Raw genomic sequence first — 21,541 nt, forward strand, 5'->3', positions numbered from 1 at the left:
AAGGTGTAAGGGAATAGTTTAACAGGGTGGAAGTCCCCCTACGGAAATTGATTTTCTTTTATCGCGCAAAATAGACAAATCGGGAAGAAGAATACATGCAATTAGCCGACACGATGTGTTACCTTTATAACCCCAAATAGTGAATTTAGGTGTAGCTGTGGTTTTCTGATTTCCGGATATAGTTTGGTCCAGAATTTCTGACTTGACCTTCCACATTGTCTCTTGCCAACCACTTTTCCTCTAAAAATCGTTTATCGTGCTTTAGATGTCTTGTCTGCTTTTTTTTTGTATTTTCCACTGTCCAATTGATATTTATTTTTCATTCTTATTCACCGTAGTACTTTCTCATCGATCCCATTTCCGTTCATTGATTTTTTCACAAAGTCCACATTTCGCTTGCACAACGAGCCCATGCGTATGCTTTTATGAATGTTTTTTTCGTAGTTTCCGCTTGTGTTCGTGGAGAATAAATGTTTCATCTTTGTTAAATCTTCCTTTGCTGTACATGTTATGTCTTTTTTTTTCCCCCACTTCTAACTACCATGTTATCAAATTCCCTAGATCAGGGATTCTCAACCTTTTCCAGTGGCGTACCACTATATTTAATTCAGAATATTAGATTTACCAGTAATCAAACTAATTCTGGAAAAGCGTGATTTGTTGGTCCCAGGGGCAAAATAAGCATTTCTTTACAATACTAGTGATTTGTTTAGTTATTTATTATTTTATTCAGATATTTATTGGAGAAACAGATGCTCTTTGAATCTATTCAATGGATTGTTCTATAAAATGTGCAATTTTTTAAAATTAAAATAATAATGAGTGAATACATAAACACATTTTGACAAACACATATTCCTGATAATGGTACTGAAGTTCTCAAATAAATTTACGACCAGTACAAGCTATAAATGTAACATATTTTTTAATTACAGAAGTCACATTCTTGTTTCAGTGTGAAGGTTAATTTGAGTTAATTAACTCAAATTAATTACTAAATGAGGCTTAAATCGAGTTCAAGAGTTCAGCATTCAACTTATTCCTGTACTTGTTTTTGATTCATTCATTCATTTCGTATGGTGATTCAACGGCCGTGAGTCCCTTTTACGAGAAGGCACGGCGCCACCTTAATCCCCCTATTTTTATCCGGGCTCGGGACCGGCATAGCTGACAATTCAGACCTATGGCTGGAGAGATTGTCTTAAGTATTCCTGACTGTATCAATGTGTGTTCACGGAGCCGGTTTGCCTGCTTGCGGGATAAAAACCCCCAGATAGACTGGGGGTTTTCCCAGCTATCTGGGGGTTTACCAGCTATCTGCTGTTCACGCCCAAGACCGGCTAACTTGGCTATGGCTGAGGAAGATCCTTAAGCTCCTCACGTCGTCGACGGGAATCGAACCTAAGACACTCCTTCCCCAGGCATATGGTTGCGAAGCGCATAGCCACTAGGCTAACCGCGCAGACTTGTTTTTGATATAAATGAGAGAATAAAACGCACATTCACAATGGTACGCAGTTGCAAACCCCAACAGAAATTTTACAGCTTTTTCGGAGATCATTGGATGTTCATTTCGTTTTGCCAACCAGAAGTCTGTTAAATCCATCCTCTTGATCGTTTGCCTGAGACTTCCGTCGCAGGAGAGCTCGATCAGTTCATCTTTCTCGGAAGAAATTAACGTTTCTGCTAAGGTGTCATCAATGGAAAACGGCTCTCTAATCCAAAATTCTGAAGCTGTGTTTTCAGGGAAGTATTCCTTGAAATCTGTGATTGAACTCCCAAGATGCTTCTTTATATTCACTGCCAGTTCACTATGAAGAAGAATTTCATTCTCAGTTAAGAAAACATTCAACAATGGAAAAGAACACGTGTTTCCAGTATCAATTTCTTTAATGATGAAGCCAAGTTTTTTCCTAAGAGCCGCAGTTTTATCCTGTACCAAGAATAAGGAAGTACGTCACCCTGCAAGCTCGTGTTCAGCTAGTTGAGGTGGCAAAATAAATCTGCCGGGTAAGCCAACCGGGCAAGCCACAGTTCATCAGCGAAATAATTCAAGTCTGAGTCTGAGGATTTGTCAGAGAGAAAAATCTGCACTTCTGAACGAAGTTTAAACAGGCGGCTCAGTACATTGCCCCTCGACAGCCATTTAACTTTGGTGTGAAGTAAAAGAGAATCATGTTCAGCACCCATTTCATTGCACAAAATGGAAGATAGTCGTGAATTCATAGCTCTGGACTTAATGAAGTTAACAATTCTCACATTTTCATTCAAGAAATTTTATTTCTTGCGGCTAAAGCCTTGCGATGATTGCTACAATGTACAAATTTGCTTGTGGAGCTACTTCTTTAATTTTTGCAACAACGCCACTGTGTTTCCCAACCATTGCACCTGCTCCATCAGAACAAACATTTATTCCATTCTACAACTCATTCAGTTTCATAAATTGGTCTAATTTTGAAAATATTTCATTTGAGGTTGTTCGAGCAGGCAGTGGTTCACAAAACAAGAACTCTTCCTTCACTGTTTTCCCATCTATAAATCTTATATACGTAAGAAGATGGACCATGCTGGTATTGTCAGTATTTCATCCAATTGTATGGATGAAAATTATATTATAATTATATTTCAGTTATATTCCAATTATATTTACTAGCCTGAACTTTTTCTATTAACTGCTCCTTAACATTTGAAGACAAATTGTTTTGCTGCCTTTTCCCCCCAAATTATTCTAACCATATCTGTAGCTGCTGGTAATACTTAATGACTCTCCGATCGTGTGAGGTTTTCCTTCCTTAGCTATTTTAAACTGACTTCATAAGATGCCTCCAGAACCTTCGTGTTAAATCCTGAAAATAGGATATTTGTTTTTTCTTTGCTGATAAATCGGACAGTTTTCTCTGGAACTATTCCAAAGGTTTGCAAATTACACACTGGGGAACAAGTGCGGTTTCTTCTCCAATTGAAACCATATGATAAATAACTAAGATTATATTTACGATGTGCTGCACGGGGATTTTTTGTTGTATTCTTGTACAACGATGTCCTCCGTCGGTTAATTAGGATTCGAAGTGTGGCTTCTGGCAGAGAAGAATTGTTTCCTCTTCTTACACTCATTTCTCCCTTCGATCGTTTTGAGGACCCGCTCGTCAACCACTTATTCATGTTCCGGTTTCTATCCTCTGACACAAACTACATATAAATATGACAATTTCACAAATAAAATCTCACATTCAAAGACAATAATCTAACACCACTACTTTCTTAACTGTAACTGTGGCTCGCGGCTAAACAAACGACAACGGACAAACTCTTTCCCATTGTTGTCCGATCAAATATATTCGAGTTACTTTCTGTCATTGTCATTTGATTAATACTTATTAAATGCAAATTGAATTTCCGTATTAATTTTTTGTATATTATTATACAAAAGGTTTTAGTGATCATGTAAAATCTAATTGTTTTCATTTAGTTGCATGAAATATTTTAAGTAGAACTGTTAAATATTTGTGCATACATTTTTAATTCTCATGTTGCTAGTAAAAAAATATGTTAATTTACCCTTTTATTTTATACTCTGTTTTCGTACCACCCGGCAGTGGCTCACGTACCACTAGTGGTACGCGTACCATAGATTGAGAATCCCTGCCCTAGATAATTAACTTAGTTTATTGCTACGTCATGGAGCAAAATATTTGGTTTCTCTTCGTGATCAAGACTGGTTTTGCCAGTGTTTATAATTGTATTATATTTTGAGAAAAATGTCCATAACATGTATACAGTGTTCTATTTCGTAATCAGTACAGCAAATTGAATCCAGGATATATTATGACATCTATGAATACATCACTTACTTTCAATCTTTATTTCGAATGTCTATGTTACAAACAAGTGAAGATCGGGAGCATCCCTGCCTGAATCCCCTATATTTTAACAATTTCAGAATTCCCAATTCTTCCAAATGTGGTTGTATGTTCTGAATCATATATGATATTTCGGTCAAATGAAATCGGTCAAATTTCCAAATCGACGAATTGGAAATTTTACATGTTCTACAAATGCTACATGTTCTTCTCTACATCCAGCCATTTTTTTCAATGATTTATTCTGACAAGGATTGATTCCCTAAATTTATGAGAGATTTTTTTTTCTGAATCGACTTAGTCTTCACTTAGTTTCCAGTCATTTTTACTTGGTATTCTGTTTTGCACTACTCTGAGATGTGGTTGTGAAGCATGTGACAATAGATTAATTATGGGATACTTTTATAATCCGTATCATTAGCTCTCTTTGGTACTAACGTTATTACACTTTTTTAGCCAGATTTTATCGCAAGCTTCCTTTATCAGCTCTGCTCTTATATAATCTTAACCTGGTGCGTTTCTATTGCTTAGCTCGTGAAGTGCTTTGTTAAATTCTTCTAGTAGAATATTAGGTCCTCTTCATTCTCTTGCACCATCTGTTTTTTCCAGACTATATGAATGTATAAATCGGTGCTTTTCGATTGCGTAGCTGGTGAAGTGTGTTTTAAATTCTTCTCTTAGAAAATTAGATCCTTTCTATTCGCTTGCACCATCTTTTTTTCCCCTAACACATTAATGTGTAAATCCCGCCTATTGTATAGTTCCTTCAAATGCTGTCTGCACCTGTTTTTTTCTGTATCTATCGATCAAGAAAAGAACATCAGCTTCACTATTCACAGTGTTTCTAGTTTTTCCACGACATTTCATTTTCTTTATTAATCTGAAGTGTCTGTTTTATCTTCTCTCATTACATTTTTAGTGTCCCCTGCATCTAGTTTTCTTTCAGTCATCTGCACTCTGAAGTAATTCTGTTCCTTAATCTTATACATTCCTGATTACTCTTGTAATATTATTTGTTTTTCCTTTTATTCTCAAGTATTTATATCCTTTCTCACTCAAAGTTTTCTAGGCTTTCTTTTTTACTTTTTCCAGGCATTTCTCTTCTGTTTGGTACACTGCCTTAATAACTTCATTTCTTAAAGATTTTCCTTCTGATTACTGTTTCAATTCGTCATCTCCAATAGATCCATATTTATTTTCTCAGTTGTAATTTTTAGTTAATTCATATCATTGACTTTCCTTTTGGAGGTTTCAGTTAGCTGCTTGAATCTTAAATTATGACTAGATTATGTTCGATGTCAATATCTGCTCCGGAATAAGCTTAATAAAGTTTCATTGGTTTCGGAATATTCATTTGTTATTTTGTGGTCACTTTGTTATCATCTTAACGCTTTCCCCGCTGCCTTTTCTATATATAGTAGAAATGAGTATACCTGCTCTGAACTTGGAAGATGTTACTAATAGCTGCATTTCTACAATACTTAAAGATGATTTACTGCCAATAATATCGTATTCTCACTGTTTTCCATTTGATCTGTCACGTTTTCCTATTACCTCATATTCTATCTCCTTGAAACTCTTCTGTGTCAGATGTTGCACTCGGATTTACCAGCTCACTAGTTGTTTTTAGCCATAATTATACTTCAGTGGCACCCACAGCCAACAGGCTCCCCCCTTTGGGCAGGTATGCTTGTGATTGTCTTTAGGCAGGACATAAATTTCATCGCCCAATGTCACTGCTTCGCTCATTAGTGTTTCGGCCTGAAGTGGCTTGAAAAAAAATTCCATGTTGGTTTTTAGAGTGGGGTTTGTGGATTTTATAAAAATCAATAAACATACAAAAATATATATAAAAATAATAAAAAATAGAAAGAAACACTTAGCCCATACACGGTACGAATGTACTATACGTTTATATAAAAATCCCTCGTAGGTTGATGGGAACTGCATAAAAAATGACAATTTTGATGCAATAATTTCGCTTGCCGACCCCCAGAACGGGGTCTTTTTATCTCTCCGCGACTCTGAGCTCCATTTTTTTTAAGTTCTTTTCTCTTTTATTGTTTTAATCTTATCAAAACAGCTTATCTTGGGACAATTAATATAACAGTTCCCATTTTTTTGCGTTAGAGCATCTTGACCAAGTTTCTGATACCGTTAAGATAATCTTCATAACTGTTTCACTCACCCAGCGTTCCAGTTTTATAAAGTGCTGGCTATTGTTGCAACCTTCCATCTGGGATACTTATAACTTCCTATTTCTGCTATAATCGAGTCAGCAACACTTCGTGGAGGATATAGTTCTTCGCCTGAACAGATAATTTGGGATTACCGGGATCAACCTTATTAGAGCCATCGCTTTACCATGAAGTTTCTGAGGATTTGTGTTCAGTTTGAAAATTAAAATAATAATTTTTCTCTCTTCAAGATGAAATTTAATGAAATTTTGTCTTTAGATCCTCTTAAAATATTAATCAATACGATAATTTTAATGACAAAATGAGGAAAAACAGAACAATTGTTTTGATTATGAATGTTTACTATTCAAGACTGGACTGCAATTAAAATACCATTTTTAATTATTGTTTAACTATTTTCCGAATTAAAAAAAATTGTTTATTCTAAGATATGATGCGGCTGCTTAAGTGGGTTAAATTTTTCTAACAAAAAACGCAAAGGCAGTCACAATCCTGTATTGTACAGAAGTGCACCGCGTTTTCGTTTTAGTTAAACAAAGGGCTTCAAAAATCAGTTCCTTTTAAAATTTTACGGACAACTTAAAAATGTTGTATTGGTTTAGTAAAGCCAGATAAAAATTCATATTTTGAAAGCAGTGTAAGGCAAACAGGTTATACTTATTAGTTAGTCACTGCTACTAGGAACTGCGTCAATATGCGACACTCAAGTAACGTAAAGAAGCACTTCATGGGAATAAAATGACTGAAAAATCCGCACGAACCTATCCTTATCGCAAGAGTTGGTTTTTCACAGCAGATGTTCATTAGGCTTCACTTAATCTCTTTATACCGCACTATTTTGATATCTTCCTTCAGCTCATTTCGTCACTGGATTAACAAAACCCATTTTCTTTTCTCAAAGAATGGTTTTTAGTTAAATTATAGAATTAACATTATTCTAATTTGAGACGAATGAGCTGATCGTTCTTTTGTTAATTCATGAAACACATATTTGCTACTTTCATTCATATTCGTGGCAAAACGTTTTATGGTTAATCCATTATAGATGAATTGAAATAATTGAAAATTGAAACTTTAAAATGAAGGGATCTATATATTCAACTATGAATCCTTTTGTTGTTCTGATTTATGCTGTTCAAACTACATTAACTAAATTAATGCTGCATTAGAATTCTTAAAACCAACGAACATAAGATGGCGAGCATTCTTCGCATTTTTAAGAACTATGTCCGTTTTCATTTGTTTTAAAATCCAGTTCGAATATAAAAGTTGAATTTCAAAGATGGAGGAAAAATCAAACGATACTTAAGGTATGAAATAAAATCAAACGGTTATCAGAATATCATCTAGTGGTAAATAGAAACATTTTTCCTTCTGTGATGTTTTCCGTTATCAAACCAGTTTTGTAAAGCGATGCTGAAAAAAATTATTTTTTCCTCTTTTTTTTTTAACTAGTGGTCGATCAGTGTTTTTATATAAAAATCCTTCATACGTTTTTAGATTGAACACTGACCAGTTGGCTGTAACATTTCAGTTTTGAAATCTTCCGTTTCTTAATTAACTCGTGGCTAAGGTAAGCAAACCAGACCATTGTAGAAGCAGCTACTTAAATATCTAGCAATAAGATCTGTTTTGAAATGAAATGTTTGACGTGGACAAACTTCAGTAGGGCTATCATCAACCAACTCAACTCTGAAAATATTAGGAATTTCAGAGTAAACTTAGTTTTTACAATATAATGAAAACATTATTGGACCTCAACTTTAATGATCAGAAAACATATTTTTATGCTTCTTTATGCAACTTGCATGAAATTTCAAAGAAAACAAGGTTTATTTTCTCTGCCATCAGTCGAGTATAAACTTTAAAATGATTGTCAAATACCTTCATGATTGCTTTCGTTAACACCACAAGTTCTGTAAGTAGAAAAGCTTAATTAATATACCACTTCGAGTGATTGTTAGAGTACCAAACGTTAAAATAATTGGTTAATCAGAGAGAGAGAGAGAAGGCTCTTGTCTTGCTGATGGAAAAAACATTCAGGATGTTAGATGTTCTGCTACTGAAGTAAATTGTATTAAACAAACTCTGTTGATTAATGATACATACTTAACATATAACTTAGCATAATGATACATATTTAACATTGCCGGCCTGGTTGGCCTAGTGGTTAGTGTATCTGCTCTCCAGCCAGTTCGAATCCCGCCGTGGGCATGGATGTTTGTGATTGTCTGTGAAAACACTAGTAGTGGGCGGTAGATGGCGTTGGTGTAGATGATGTTGGTAGTTGCTGTTCCTTGTAGTTGGTGGAGACGGAGTGTTGTAGCGTATGTGCCCTCCCTCGATGAGTCTTTGGACTCCTTGGAAATGTCATGTGATAATAATAATAATATTAATTAATAATAGTATTTATAGAATAAATTCTTATGCGGAATATGAGGGAGTATTTTTATTTGGAAGATCTATCAGCCATAAAGAATGAACAAGGGGACATATTAGCCTGAGAAGAGTTATACATCGAAAAACAAGATGACCGAACTGTAGTTGCTCATACGAAAGCACCCTTAAGTTAGCGCATTTTTCTCCATCCAATAGTTTGAGCTTTCGCACTGTTTCTACCGAACACAGAATACACCCTCTGATAGGAGTTAGCAACAGCTAACTTCCCATCTCTGAGGAAATCCTCTAAATCCCATCTCTGAGGAAAACAATCCCTGCTTGTGAATAAAATATTTGCGCGAGCCTCTGAGGAAAACAGAAAACATTTCAGAAGGGAAACGTACCTTTTGATCACCAGTTGATATTTTATTTTATATATATTTATCATGCACTCTTTCCTCCTCAAATATTAAATTTTTTGTTGTTTAATTTTTTATAAGAAGAATGGCTTTCAAAAATACTTTAGAAATGTTCTAAGACCTTTTTTGTTTTAAATTTCTAATGTGGAGATGTATAGAGTTGCTGTATTGAAAAGGACGGACAGAACGTTTGTGGATGCTTCTTTTAAAATTTGATATCTCATTATTTTCGTCGGTGCGTTCTCTGATGAATTAGGTCCTATTCGTCTGACTATAATTTACTTCTTTCGTTTTGTCTGAAAGAAAGACCATTAAAAATTGAATGTTTGGGGAAATATTTTTCGCCTTTTCTCCGATAGATTTCTTTCAATGTCACACTCAGTGATTCTGTGTATTAATGTTAGAAAGGTACTTTCCAGTCTTTGTGGGGTATTAATGATAATTTAATCATGAAATTGGGAAGAAAATTTATGCATTTTCCTGGCCTTTGGTGAAAGATCCATCCATATAATCATTCTGATGAGTCGAAGTATATTATGCTTTCTGTACATTTTCGAGGCTTGCATGAATACGAAAATATCATGCATATCAGTGTTATTAATATTTATTTATCTTTATTTAATTCTTTTTGTCATTTCAATATGATAATAAGGCCCTTTTAATTTAATTTCTGTAAGAATGTATTTGGAAACAACCAGTTCTTTAGTACTTACCTGCGGTCACATGCAGATCCCTCTGACAACTATTGTTAGGACCCACTGGTTTCATGTCAAGAGCGCATATACACACATAGGAACCAATAGTATTATGGCATCCTGCTTCTTTTCCACATAAAAATCGGTCCAAGGCGCATTCATCCACATCTGTAAAATAACCAGAAACGGTAATAATCAGTATGCTTTCTAGAAAAGGATACATCTTGAAAACCTCTAATACAGAAATTCCCAGCTTTCTCTTCAAGCCGCTCTTAGTGACTCAGTAATTTGTCGCAGCGCCCCGAGGCTAAAATAATTACCTAAGAGTTCCGTTTAATAAGCAGTTAGGTCCAAACTACTTATTAAGTATTTGTGTTCTAAAAACGTAGTAGTCGTTTGAAAAAAAAAAAAAAAAAAAACTATTCCCAAACGCACAGTTTGGGAACCACCCCATTAGGAGTATATTATCGTAAATATTAAATAATTCTGTTTAATTATACTGTAATATAGTCGCAGAATAATTGGACTTCTAACTTTTAAAAGCAAACAGGTTGCATTGTGCCAGCTATCTGATAAACGGAGAAGGAACTTTTGTGCAAAATTTTTAAATATTATAATTGAGAATTATGTATGCTTCGGGTTTTCTTTAATATACTGTTTATGAAATCCAGTTTATGAAACATTTCCAAGTTTACATTTGTCCAGCCTAAAACAATTTGACTGCCACAGATTAGTGTAATAATTGGATGCAATAATCAGAAAATAGTCTTTTTTTTAAAAAAAAATTGATTTTGGAATATTGTAACGGATTGGAATGTTAAGCGAGGAAAGATTCGCATAATAGCCAATAGCAGTATGCTTTCAAGAAAGGGATACATCTTGGAAACATCTAAGAGTCCTTTACAGAAAGCACCAACGAGCACTGAATAAGGGCACCAAACCATGCGCAGTAATTTTATCAAAGGCATCCACACAATAGATCATGAAATATGGCATAAACGCTGCACCAATTCGGAATAAGGGGTAAACTCCATGACTAATTCCGACGCTGTTCACTAAATTGAATAATCATCACCAAAATAAATAATGTGTTGATTGAAGAAAACAAATTTGACAATCTGTTACTTGGATCGATACTTATTTTTGCTGGACGCAGTGGAATGTTTGCAATCGAAATGCATAAGATTGAAAAAAAAAACAATGTAAAACAAACATGATATTCTTCTAAATAGAAGCAATCACCTGTACACAAGTCTTTGGTCTCTAGAGAAGGAGTTTTCTGTTATGGAAAAAAGAAAGAAAGAAAATTTTAATATATTTAAAAATGGGTCTGCGAGTTGCAACCTAAGCTAAGATAAGCTTCATAACTTAGTGAGGCTTAAATCCATATAAACCTAAGTGCCTTCAGTCCACTGAGGATACATATCAGGACTTTGAAATACAAGTGATGAAGTATATTAGTTCAGAATTTCCCCTTTATATAAAAGTGTATTCTATATTATTTAGATATCCAATAACCAATCTCATAATTCGTCCTTGTTGTTTTGTACTAAGTAAATATGCATTTGTATTAGTGAAATCGAAGTTTTAAATCGGTAGAAAATCGATAAGGTCAGAAATTAGAAATGATGATTGTCAGTCTAGAAATTGCAATGTTTCTCTGCGTATACAGTAACTGTGTTTAATTGTATCAATATAAGGACTCATTTCTGCCGGATATAACAAGCTATGCAGGTTTATAAATAACGATGTGTGTGTATGTTTAAACAAACGCAACGTAAAGCGAGTTGAATGAAATGCATGCTTATTTTAATGATGGGAAAAATCAAGTAATGTAAAAGTTTTCTTTGGCGAAGGGAAAAAAGAGAGATCCAAATCAGCTTAGAATGGATTCCATCTAGGGCAGAATTCTTTGTCTGAATTCGTGGAATAATGTATTCCGACAGAAATACAGCTTTATTATTCAGGAGAATTCTTTCCTACACCTCTGCAAAACATTTCGGAAGAACGAGAATCATTTAACTCACTTTCAGTCGAAAGACATATCAACGCCAAGTGAGTTAGTTGGTGTTCAATGGAGATAGCGTAGTTCCTTTCCTCCCGAAATTATATCTCTCGCTTAAAACACATATTGGTTAAAGAATACACCTTAACAGACATAATAAGATAGGTTCATTAAGTTAGCACTAGTGGTGTAATCCTAAATCAACAGGTCTTCCGAATGAAATATGGTTCTTAATAGTTTATTAGGCAACGATTGCCACTTCCTTTAATGGTTGCCTGAATGTTTTCGCCCTGAACTGCAAAACTTTAGTCAATCAATTATATTTTCATTATAAGATCTTGAACTTCGGTCGTCAGAGGATCTTGCGGTTACGTATTTCTTCAAAAGTACTAATATTGTTCAGTGTTGTAAAATTCACGTGTAATCTCCAAATTTTTCTATTAGTAGAATTTTGCACCTGTAGACCTTAAGTAGATAGATGACAGTATCCACTGCTCGATTAAATCGAACAGTGGATACTTTCACCTAGAAACAGATTATCAATATTGTTTATATTTAAGCTAATTCATACAATCTGGCTGTTGCTTAAAATTTGCTAATTGTTTACTGCCAAGAAGACTAGTAGATGATCCCTGTTTGCGAATGCAACAGTCTGAAGATGTTATAGATACTTAGAACTAAAGAAAGAAGTAGTAGTTGCACGTAACGATGTATTACTGCCGTTGCTATGGCGATCATCTCTGATCCTCGCTAGGTGGATAGAAATCCTCTTAATGCTTTCCCACTTAGTTGATCTTCACTGAGAGATAATGCTTTTAGTTTTAGTCGAAGAAAAACAGACCACTTATGTGAGATGAATAAGCCATTGATTGATCAGTGTAATCTTTCAAGTTCTCGTTATGGTTAGGATAATCCGTTTGCACTTTTCTATGGCATTCGGTTATTTTTCTCTTATATTGCCTTAATTTAATTTTTCTATTATAGTATGCGGCAAACTTAAAATGAAAGATTAAATCAGCAGTTAATTTTGAATTCATATTCTGAAGTTTTTCCCAGTTGTTAGCGGGTATCGTGGTTCTTCGGTTGCCCCTTTCAGAAAACCGAATTAAACTGTTTAATGATTTCATGAGATGACATTCACTTACTTTTTTTAGAGATACTTTTTTTTTTTTCAAAACTAAGATTTGGAAATTTGGATGAGAGAGAATTTCAATCCTCCTGAGGCATAATGAGATTTTCGAAGTGATTTCTAAAAAGAGTAAATATATTCAGCAGGATCAAGTCACTGGATCTACAAAAAACGTTTAAGGTCTCTAACAAATGCCTCTGAGCATACTGATTTTATTATTCTGTTTAACAGTTAATTGTGCCCTATCACGTTTAAAAAAGTAAGACCCAATCACATTCTCGCAAGGTAACACAATATTAGGGATTGGCAGGGAGGAATTTGATTTTCCACCCGTATTCTGTGTTGGATAAATCTCTTGAAATAATTTCGGTACTATCCATTATATATGTATGTATTTATTCCCTTTCATCAGAACAACGAAAGCTTACGAGATCCGTATTGATCGTTCAATGTGCATTACTGTCTCTTTAGCCATAGAGGATTTTAAATTGTTTATATTTTCTTGAAATGTCCCTTACATTTTACAAAGGTAATGCATTTACATTATGTACAATAGTTATAATTACTAATATTACTAATACGTCGTGTCAGGTGCTATGTTTCATTGGAAATAGGTAGTAAGAATAATAAAAAAAAACGGTCACTTCGATTTTTTTTATTACCCATATTTTTTATAAAGTATAATTTTTTTTAGAAAGTTTTTTTAACTTGGGTATATTATGTATTCAAGATACCAAGTAATTTTATATAAACCTGGTTTTAATCCTATTTCCCAAGTAAGCAAACAGACAAGAAAGTCAAATTTGCGCCTGCAAGTAGCGCAAGTCCAAGGCAACTCTTTGTAGTGTCAGTCGAGGCAACTCGTGGTAAAGGTGGATAAAGATCTGATCACTTTCCTTAGTATTTTTCCCTTAATGTAAAGCACATCCCCTTGTAGAGATGTATGATGCTAAAAATTAAAGGCAATGGTAACAACCCATACCAGTTTCAACCTTTATCGAGGTCTCTTCAGTGGGAGTCAGTCAAAGCTCATTATGTATTTTACCAAAATAAGTTGCCACAAGGTGCTTTGACCTTATAAATATAAAATCTCAGGATGAGAGATAGATGTAGAAAGTTTTTTTAACTGGGTATATTATGTATTCAAGATACCAAGTAATCTTATATAAACTTGGTTTATATAAATAATATAATTATCTTGATATAGGGTATCTTGAATATACTTTTTTTAATTATGTAAAAATAGTAAACATAAATTAATGAACTATTTTGTGCTTCTACACATTTCACCAGTGCTGATATTAATTATTGAGTTATATAATTTTGATAAGAAAATATCTCAGATCCTTTACTTCAGTTATCTAAGGTTTCTGCTTCAATTGCACTCCGCAACAGAAAAATCTGCGCACTGCTAAAATTTTCTTAATTTTTAGTTTTTTAATACGGTTCCCTTTTATGCTAAATATTATTGCAGTGCATATGGCTGTTTTTGTGCATTAAAACGCATTTCATAACTTTATTTATAATACCATTTATTTATTTCTATTTTATGAATATGATTTATCTGTAAAGTTTACCACCCATAGTTGTCCCAGACATATATGTAGTTTCTTGTCTTTCCTCCACCTTCGAATAATATGTCTGCTGTTTGAGTTTTAAACTTCGCTTGGAAATATTCTAAAGTATTGGCAAAAGTTTACACTTAATAAAAGAAATCGAATTTCTCCTTTTGGTCAATATCTTAGTCTTTCAGCGGTGCATTAGGTAGTGATAAGAAAAAGTAAATTCTAAGTTCCAGTTCATTTGAACCCATCACAAATTTCCCTGAGACATTCTGAAGAGTGTGTCAATAAATAAATAAAATAAATGCATAAATATAAGTGAAAATATAATAACTTTGCTTCTTCAACATAAAGCTTATATTTAAAAAATTTGACTTTTGATTTTAGAGAACTTTAGAGAAGATATATCAAAGATATTTGATATATCTTAAATAAGTGGAGATATCATAATTAGTGAATATGAATTTGTATAATTCACTTAAATGTAATATGCCATGCAAAGCTTCATTATTGTTTCTGTGCTATTTAACTTGCTGCCGTATTCAATTTAAACCTTTGCTGTAACTCTCTATTGTTATTGCGAGTTTTTCGAAGTATAAGGTGGGATCAAAAATTTTTAGATTAGCTGTCAAACAACAATCTAAACTATTTGTTATCTCCACAAGAAAACATATTGTAGTTAGTACAAAACTTCTCCGCTAGGTACAGGTAGTGTGAAATCTGATGATTTATGCACCGTTATTTCTATGTTAGGGCTGGAGTTATGAAATATTAATGTCTTGTTAAACTACATCTGGTGTTATGCTATATACCGTTTTTACTCCATCAAACATATAGAAAGCTTCGGAGAAAGTTCATGTTCATCTAGTTTTGCTTCAAATTAAGGAAAATCTGATAGCGACCTATGGAAAACACTTGTTAACAGTTGCTTTTGGAGAGGAAACAATGAGCACAGAATATTTTATTAGCCTCTTCGTGGTTCGCATTTAAATGGATGACAGGACGTTCATCCTTTTGTTGAAAAATACTTGGGTTTAGTTTTCTGAAATAAAAGACTGCTCAAAGAGTTAGCGGTCTCATATGGTGGTGGCAATGTTTTTTCCTAAATATAACTCGAGTTTTTCATTCTGCAAAAATAAACTAGTTTGAGAACATTCGCAAAATTCATTCAAGAATACTGGGGTGTATAATGAATCAGTAATTGACTTGAGTGCACAATACAAGTTTAAGGGTGGTGTAAGCGATCGGGGATCTAGATAAGGTTGAGATTGAAATCTAATATACAGATTTTTATCCTCTTTATTAGATCTAATGTAGAGGCTTAAAGGCTTAAAACGTCGAGACCTGAAGTTATGGGCCGCAGGATATTAGTAAGAAAGTGTTTGCAAGATGTAAGTCGTCTTGCAATGGACAGAGAGAATAGAAAAGAATACTAAAAAGAGCATTAAACACCAACGGGCATTGGATCGACGGGCACTGATGATGATGATATCAAAATACTGAATAGAAAGGTGCCAGCCAAGTGAAATGGTGTAGATGCGTCGGGGTACTCCCATTATTACAACTAACCCAACAACCAAACATCTGATTGGTCTTCCCAGGTTCAAAAACTTTTTTTTTTTTTTTTGAAGTCTGCTAACGATGCTGATTACTTTTGGACATTTGTGCATTACGAAATTTCTGGACTCGTTTCCAGGAATCAGACCATGAACTGATGAGGTTCTGAGACGTCTACGAGAGTATGTGAAAAAAAATTACCCCAAACTTGGCGTACTCAAGAATTTGTTCATGCAATGCTCCTGCTCCCTGTGTTTTGTCTATGCTAAAATATCTAGTCTTGTTTTAGAAAAAATAAGACTTTTTACTAGTTGTTTCACATCCTAACTCGCTAATTTCCAAAAACTCAAGTTGGCACCAAAGGAAAGAAGTGTAAGTTCAAAGAAAATTTCCGGTTGTACTCCAGTTTTATGTTTAAAAGTCTCTTGTGCAAAATGCTTTCAACGATAATGAATGCTGTACTCGCTGTAACACTAAAGTCGCAAAGCATCTACTTCAAAGAGAATAGCATGGAATAGTAAATGCAATTATCTGTCTTATGGAGGGAGGAAAGGTTTCTGGTTATACTTCGTATAGTTCAAGCAATGTAGTGGTCAAAATATTTTTTTTGTTTAGTTATTAACATTCTTAGTATTCTAATAGTTATGTGATCAAATATATTCAACTGTTTTCTGTTTTAACGTATTGTTATAGGCGGTGCACATATTAGAGAATATTTCTCTATTTTGAGAACTATGTAAGCCGTCAGCTGCGCTATCAAATTGATCGTTAAGAGAGTGTGTCTACTTCCTGTGGTTATCGGTTTCAGAATTTGCATAGCAATTAAGTGTAAATGTTTGCTTTTTGAAATGGAAATTTCTTTTTCAAAAAGAAAGAAAGAAAGAAAGAAAATGTATGGTGCTTTAATCATCTGCACTGAAATGAGAAAATTTTTCAGAAATTTTCATTTTTTTAATCCGATGTTTGCACTTTAAAAGAAACAACGCACACTCATTTGGGTTTTAGTTTCTTATAAAGTGGAGACAGGACAGTTAACTTTGTTTCATTTAACTTAAAATCAGCGGCATCGGTAATGTTATGATTGGTTTAATTTGGGTCCATAGATATTAACAAACCCCTAAGAAAGTCACGAAAATGACTTTCTAGTATTGGTTATTGTAATAAAGAATATTTTATTGAAGGCATTTTAACCATTCCACAGTTATATTAGTTATAATGATCAATTTTAGCAACTCCAATATTTAGATGTTCTCATTAATACGTGAATGTGGAATAATTTGAAATTTGAAATGTGGGCGTTTGAAACAATTTTTAAAAGTCTCTGTTTCACCAAACTACTCAGCAATGCTACCAAAATACTATTGGACAGACAAAATTCGATAAAAAAAATTTGGATACATGCTTATGTTATGTTAATTGAAGCTGTCTCGTTGCAAGATATTGCTCAAACGTTTCTCTTAATAACATCCAGTTGCACTCTGAAATAACGAAATTTGAAATTAAATGAAATGGAACATAAAATATGTCTGTCATGATATCCACTGTAATAACAGTATTTAGATAAATTAAGATAAAAATATAAGAAGCAATAAATTTTACATTATTCCTAATAGGATAAAATCTAGAAATGTTCCTTGAAATATGGTTTAGTGAATCTTCAGTTCCCTGAAGCATTAATTTTAATTTAATTTAATTTAATGCTGATAAATTTATCGAAAAACAACTGAAATATCACAATTTACCAGTTCACAATTCATTTCAATACTCGGTATAGTTAATAACTTTTATTGGAGTTATATACTTCACCAGAAGCAACTCGTGTAGTAAGAAGAAACCCACTAATGCTGGAAAGTGGATTATTCAATCTCATATTAGTGGAGATCGAATAAATGATATAACTTTCAAAGGGTTGAATGTTATCAAGGACAAAAAGACCTGCATTCTCATATTTTGGTCGTTCATCTTCTGTAGTATGACTGCTTCATAAAATATAAAATGAATGCAATGTTCTTTGTGAGAAAGAGACGCTGCATGGTCAAAGTTGAGAAAATTTTAATCTCCTTATTTCTTTTTCACCGTCCCCAAGAAAATGTTTTTCCCAAGAAGAAGAGAGAGAGCTTCGAGGATGATTTCGGAATTTCTTTCTTTAATCCTTTACGTTTCGATACAAAAAAGAGCAGTTTTATTGACGTGTTGGAAAATAACAAGAAAATTGTTGACCATATTTTCTGTTTGGCGTTATTATTTACTTTTGCTCGTTTCGGTCGATGATATCAAGCGATGCGACGTTAGGAAAAAAGCCACTGTTTTTTATATCACTCTCTTATGGAAAGTTAAAGCTACGATACAAGTGTTATCGTTTATCAACCGACATACTTCCCTTACGTAGTTCCCTTCCATATTGCTGGAAATTCCACAGATCTGTGTGCGTGCGTGCGCGCGCGCGCACACGCACACGCACGCACACACACACACACACACACACACACACACACACACACACACACACACACACACACACACACACACACACACACACACACACACACACACACACACACACACACACACACACACATTGCGTTTCCTGTTAGGATTCACCACATCGACGTCAATATGGATAAAATACATCACTCCTCATACACTTCGTATCCCTCATAATATCGATGGAATTACAATTTTAATGTGCACTTCGCATCCATGGTAACTTTGATGTATATGCACGTCATGGACTGTTGGGTAGTTAAATATAATAGTGCAACATGCATGCAACTTATAAAAATACGCATGGAATAAGCAACACGTGTGAGGCTTTCCTTTCTATGTTGGTCAGTGCTTTCTTATCATCCCTTGAGATTCTCTAGTATGTGGTATATTTGTTCCCTTTACTTGGCTTTCATGAATATTAAGTGACATGAGAGTAAACTACTTCCTTTATACTAGTTATCGGACGTATCGCATAATGCGTACGAATACCACGTTCCACTACATTCTCAAGCATAGTTCGCTCTTCCAGTTCGAAAACTGCTGCGATGTGGAACATTATTAGCAACAACTTGAAAAAATAAACACAAAAATAACAAGCAATTTCTTGAAGGGAAAAGTCGACTCGTTATATTTTCCTAGTTCCGACCTAACCTTGCCTTCCTTACTTGCTAGCAGCTGTTAAAGACAACAACAACAACAAAGTTGGACGTGTAAGAAAGCTGAAATTGCTGATAATAAAGTAGAAGATAATAATGAAGTAAAACGAATGTCTTTGCTGCCTCACTAGTAATTTGGTGTTTTTCGCGATTTGTAATCTTGTCACCGAAAAGCCTAATTTTGAGAAAATATTCTTTAGTAAAAAAATTGTTACAAATGTTCATAATTGATAAATCAACTTTAAACTGATAAAATAAATCATAATAAACAAGATTGAAGCATGAATGCTTCAATCTTGTTAATTGCAAGTCATAAAATGATTTGAATTGCAGTTTATAAAAATATAGACTGGTAATTATCAATAAAGAATGTGTTGATGAACTTCAACCAGCTCATAAAATTTCTTTAGATTTTCCAAGTAATTTTACGTTCTGTTATCGGAAAAAGTTAAAGCAACGGGCTTCTATCCGATTATTAAGTTGTTTTTGGAATAACTTTCCTCATTTCGAAATATTTTTCCCATTGATAGGTCGATTGGAGCTTTTAATTAGTGACAAAACAAACTGAATTCATAATTTATTCTGCTGTTCGTTCTGATAATTCTTCCTCTCCGTTGATCTCTTAGGTATTACAATCATCTTTTTGATAGCCCCAGAGAGTTCTCGTAAGTAGATTCCTGTGTTCGTAACTCTCTAAGATAGCTATAAAATAATCTTAAACAAAATGAAATATCTTCAAGGAAACAATTTCAATTAGAACCTTCAAACAGCAAAATCTAATATAATAATAGGTCTTTGTAACGTCGTAAATAGTTTACAGTTTCAAGAGCATAATTATCGAAGATCTTAAAGTTCCACACTTGCATACCGACGCTAATTATAGTGTCAGTAAGGTAACGTAATTACCTATTCTTCCTAGCAAGATGGAGAACCAGTTACCTACGGTTTACTGAAGAACGTATTAATATAGAAGGAAAATATGGGCTAGCTTTCTACTGTTATGCAGTTACTAATTTTTTCGTTTATAATAAATTAAATCCTGGCCTAATTCACTTAACACAAAGCTAGAAAGTGGATCTAATAACTCATGTTACAAAGTTAGTTTTACTTGTCTTTTAGTTTAGAAAAGAATGATAGGATTTAGCTCTTAAGCATTAAAATTACAGACAGCCGAAATATAATTTAGTCGAATAAGTTAGAACTCTGTTAGCAAGAGTTTATTTTTAATTTGTCATTTTAGTTCTATACGAAGTTTATTTTCTATACGGAGTTGGTATTACCAACTCCGTATAGAAAATGCCAAATCGATCTCACAGGCTTCTTGTTTGCTTTCTTTCATCAAAACCAAACTGAAACGAGTGCAAATTTTCATAGAAATCTTTACTACTAAATTTCATTAAATTCACGCAATGAAAGAATTATCATTACGAATATTTTACTAATGAAAATGGAATTTTAATGAAAAAAAGTCTTTCTTCAACTATCCTTGAACTTAAGACTTATTAAAGAATAAAATAATTGGAATTTAAAATAAACACAGGATTAGTAGGCGATTGTAATGGTCTACATGCAAATAGTTTGCATCTCTTCGGAGGCCCAATATTGTTGAACCTCTTAAATAGCAAAAGTAGGCAAAACAAGAGACAGGAGTATCTAGGACAACATTTGCTATTTTCTGTTGTTTCTATTTTCAATGTTTCATCATGGATGTCTGTAACCGACAGATGTATGGTATTCAAAGAAGACTATCGAAATGGTAGTACTTTTGTAAAAATCCGGTGTTGTTAAAATTACATCCTGGTGGAAATAACTTAGTTGATATTTTTGTATTCTAGTTGTTCTTACTTGATATCATCGTCTATGGGAGAAAATATCTAATCAACCTATTTCTGAAATTACTACTTCGTTTAAAAGAATATCAATGTTTATCATTTGCCATTTACCATCTCAATGTTTATTCAATGGAAACAGAAATTACTCATTTTCCCATCCACTCTTGGAAGATTTTTGTGATCTACTAAACTCTTTCTTTTAATTAAATCAGAATATCTTTGTTTTCTTTTCATTTCATTCATCACTCATGCAGTTTTGTAGATGACTCTATCGGATGAAACACATCGTGTTTCACCCGATAGAGTCATCTATCGTGTCATCTATACTGATACCAAGTGTCAGTTTTGTTTTGTTTCGTGTTTGTAAAAGCCTGAAAATTGATTGAAATGGAACGCGAGTACAATGAAAGAATTCACCTTTTCTAATTGAGCAGAAAAATTGAGGCACAGGAATTCCTCGATAATGAAAAACCGTGTTTACGTTTCCATTATGCGGATAAAGAATGACGCAGGAGTTTACTTACCAGTTCATCGCTTGCATGGCTTTATAATAAGTTTAATGAAAGTGTCAGAGAACTGTGCCTTAGAATTAATTCCGGAGATTGACATTTTAAAAGTTCACGAGACTTTTTGAAGGCACGTGTCTGAATTTAAAGTGTGTGTCCGGGGAAAGTTTGTCTATTATCTAATAACACGATGGGGAACTTTTAAGAATCAATCATCTTTCGTGAAACTACATAGAATATAAAAATAGAAATGTTA

General features: G+C 33.7%; 1 pseudogene across 1 annotated transcript in view; it reads right to left on the minus strand.

Moving 5' to 3' along the window:
- Positions 1–21,541, minus strand: part of LOC150109007 (BDNF/NT-3 growth factors receptor-like) — a 233,062-nt pseudogene that overhangs the window by 151,599 nt on the left and 59,922 nt on the right. Inside the window, exon 2 of the transcript XR_016549163.1 lies at positions 9,570–9,719. The product of XR_016549163.1 is annotated as a BDNF/NT-3 growth factors receptor-like (transcript). The remainder of the gene's footprint in view (positions 1–9,569; positions 9,720–21,541) is intronic.

The sequence above is a fragment of the Typopeltis vanoorti genome, chromosome 2 (assembly GCF_054136105.1).
Source record: "Typopeltis vanoorti isolate ZY-2024b chromosome 2, IOZ_Tvanoo_1.0, whole genome shotgun sequence".
Taxonomy (NCBI): Eukaryota; Metazoa; Arthropoda; class Arachnida; order Uropygi; family Thelyphonidae; genus Typopeltis; species Typopeltis vanoorti.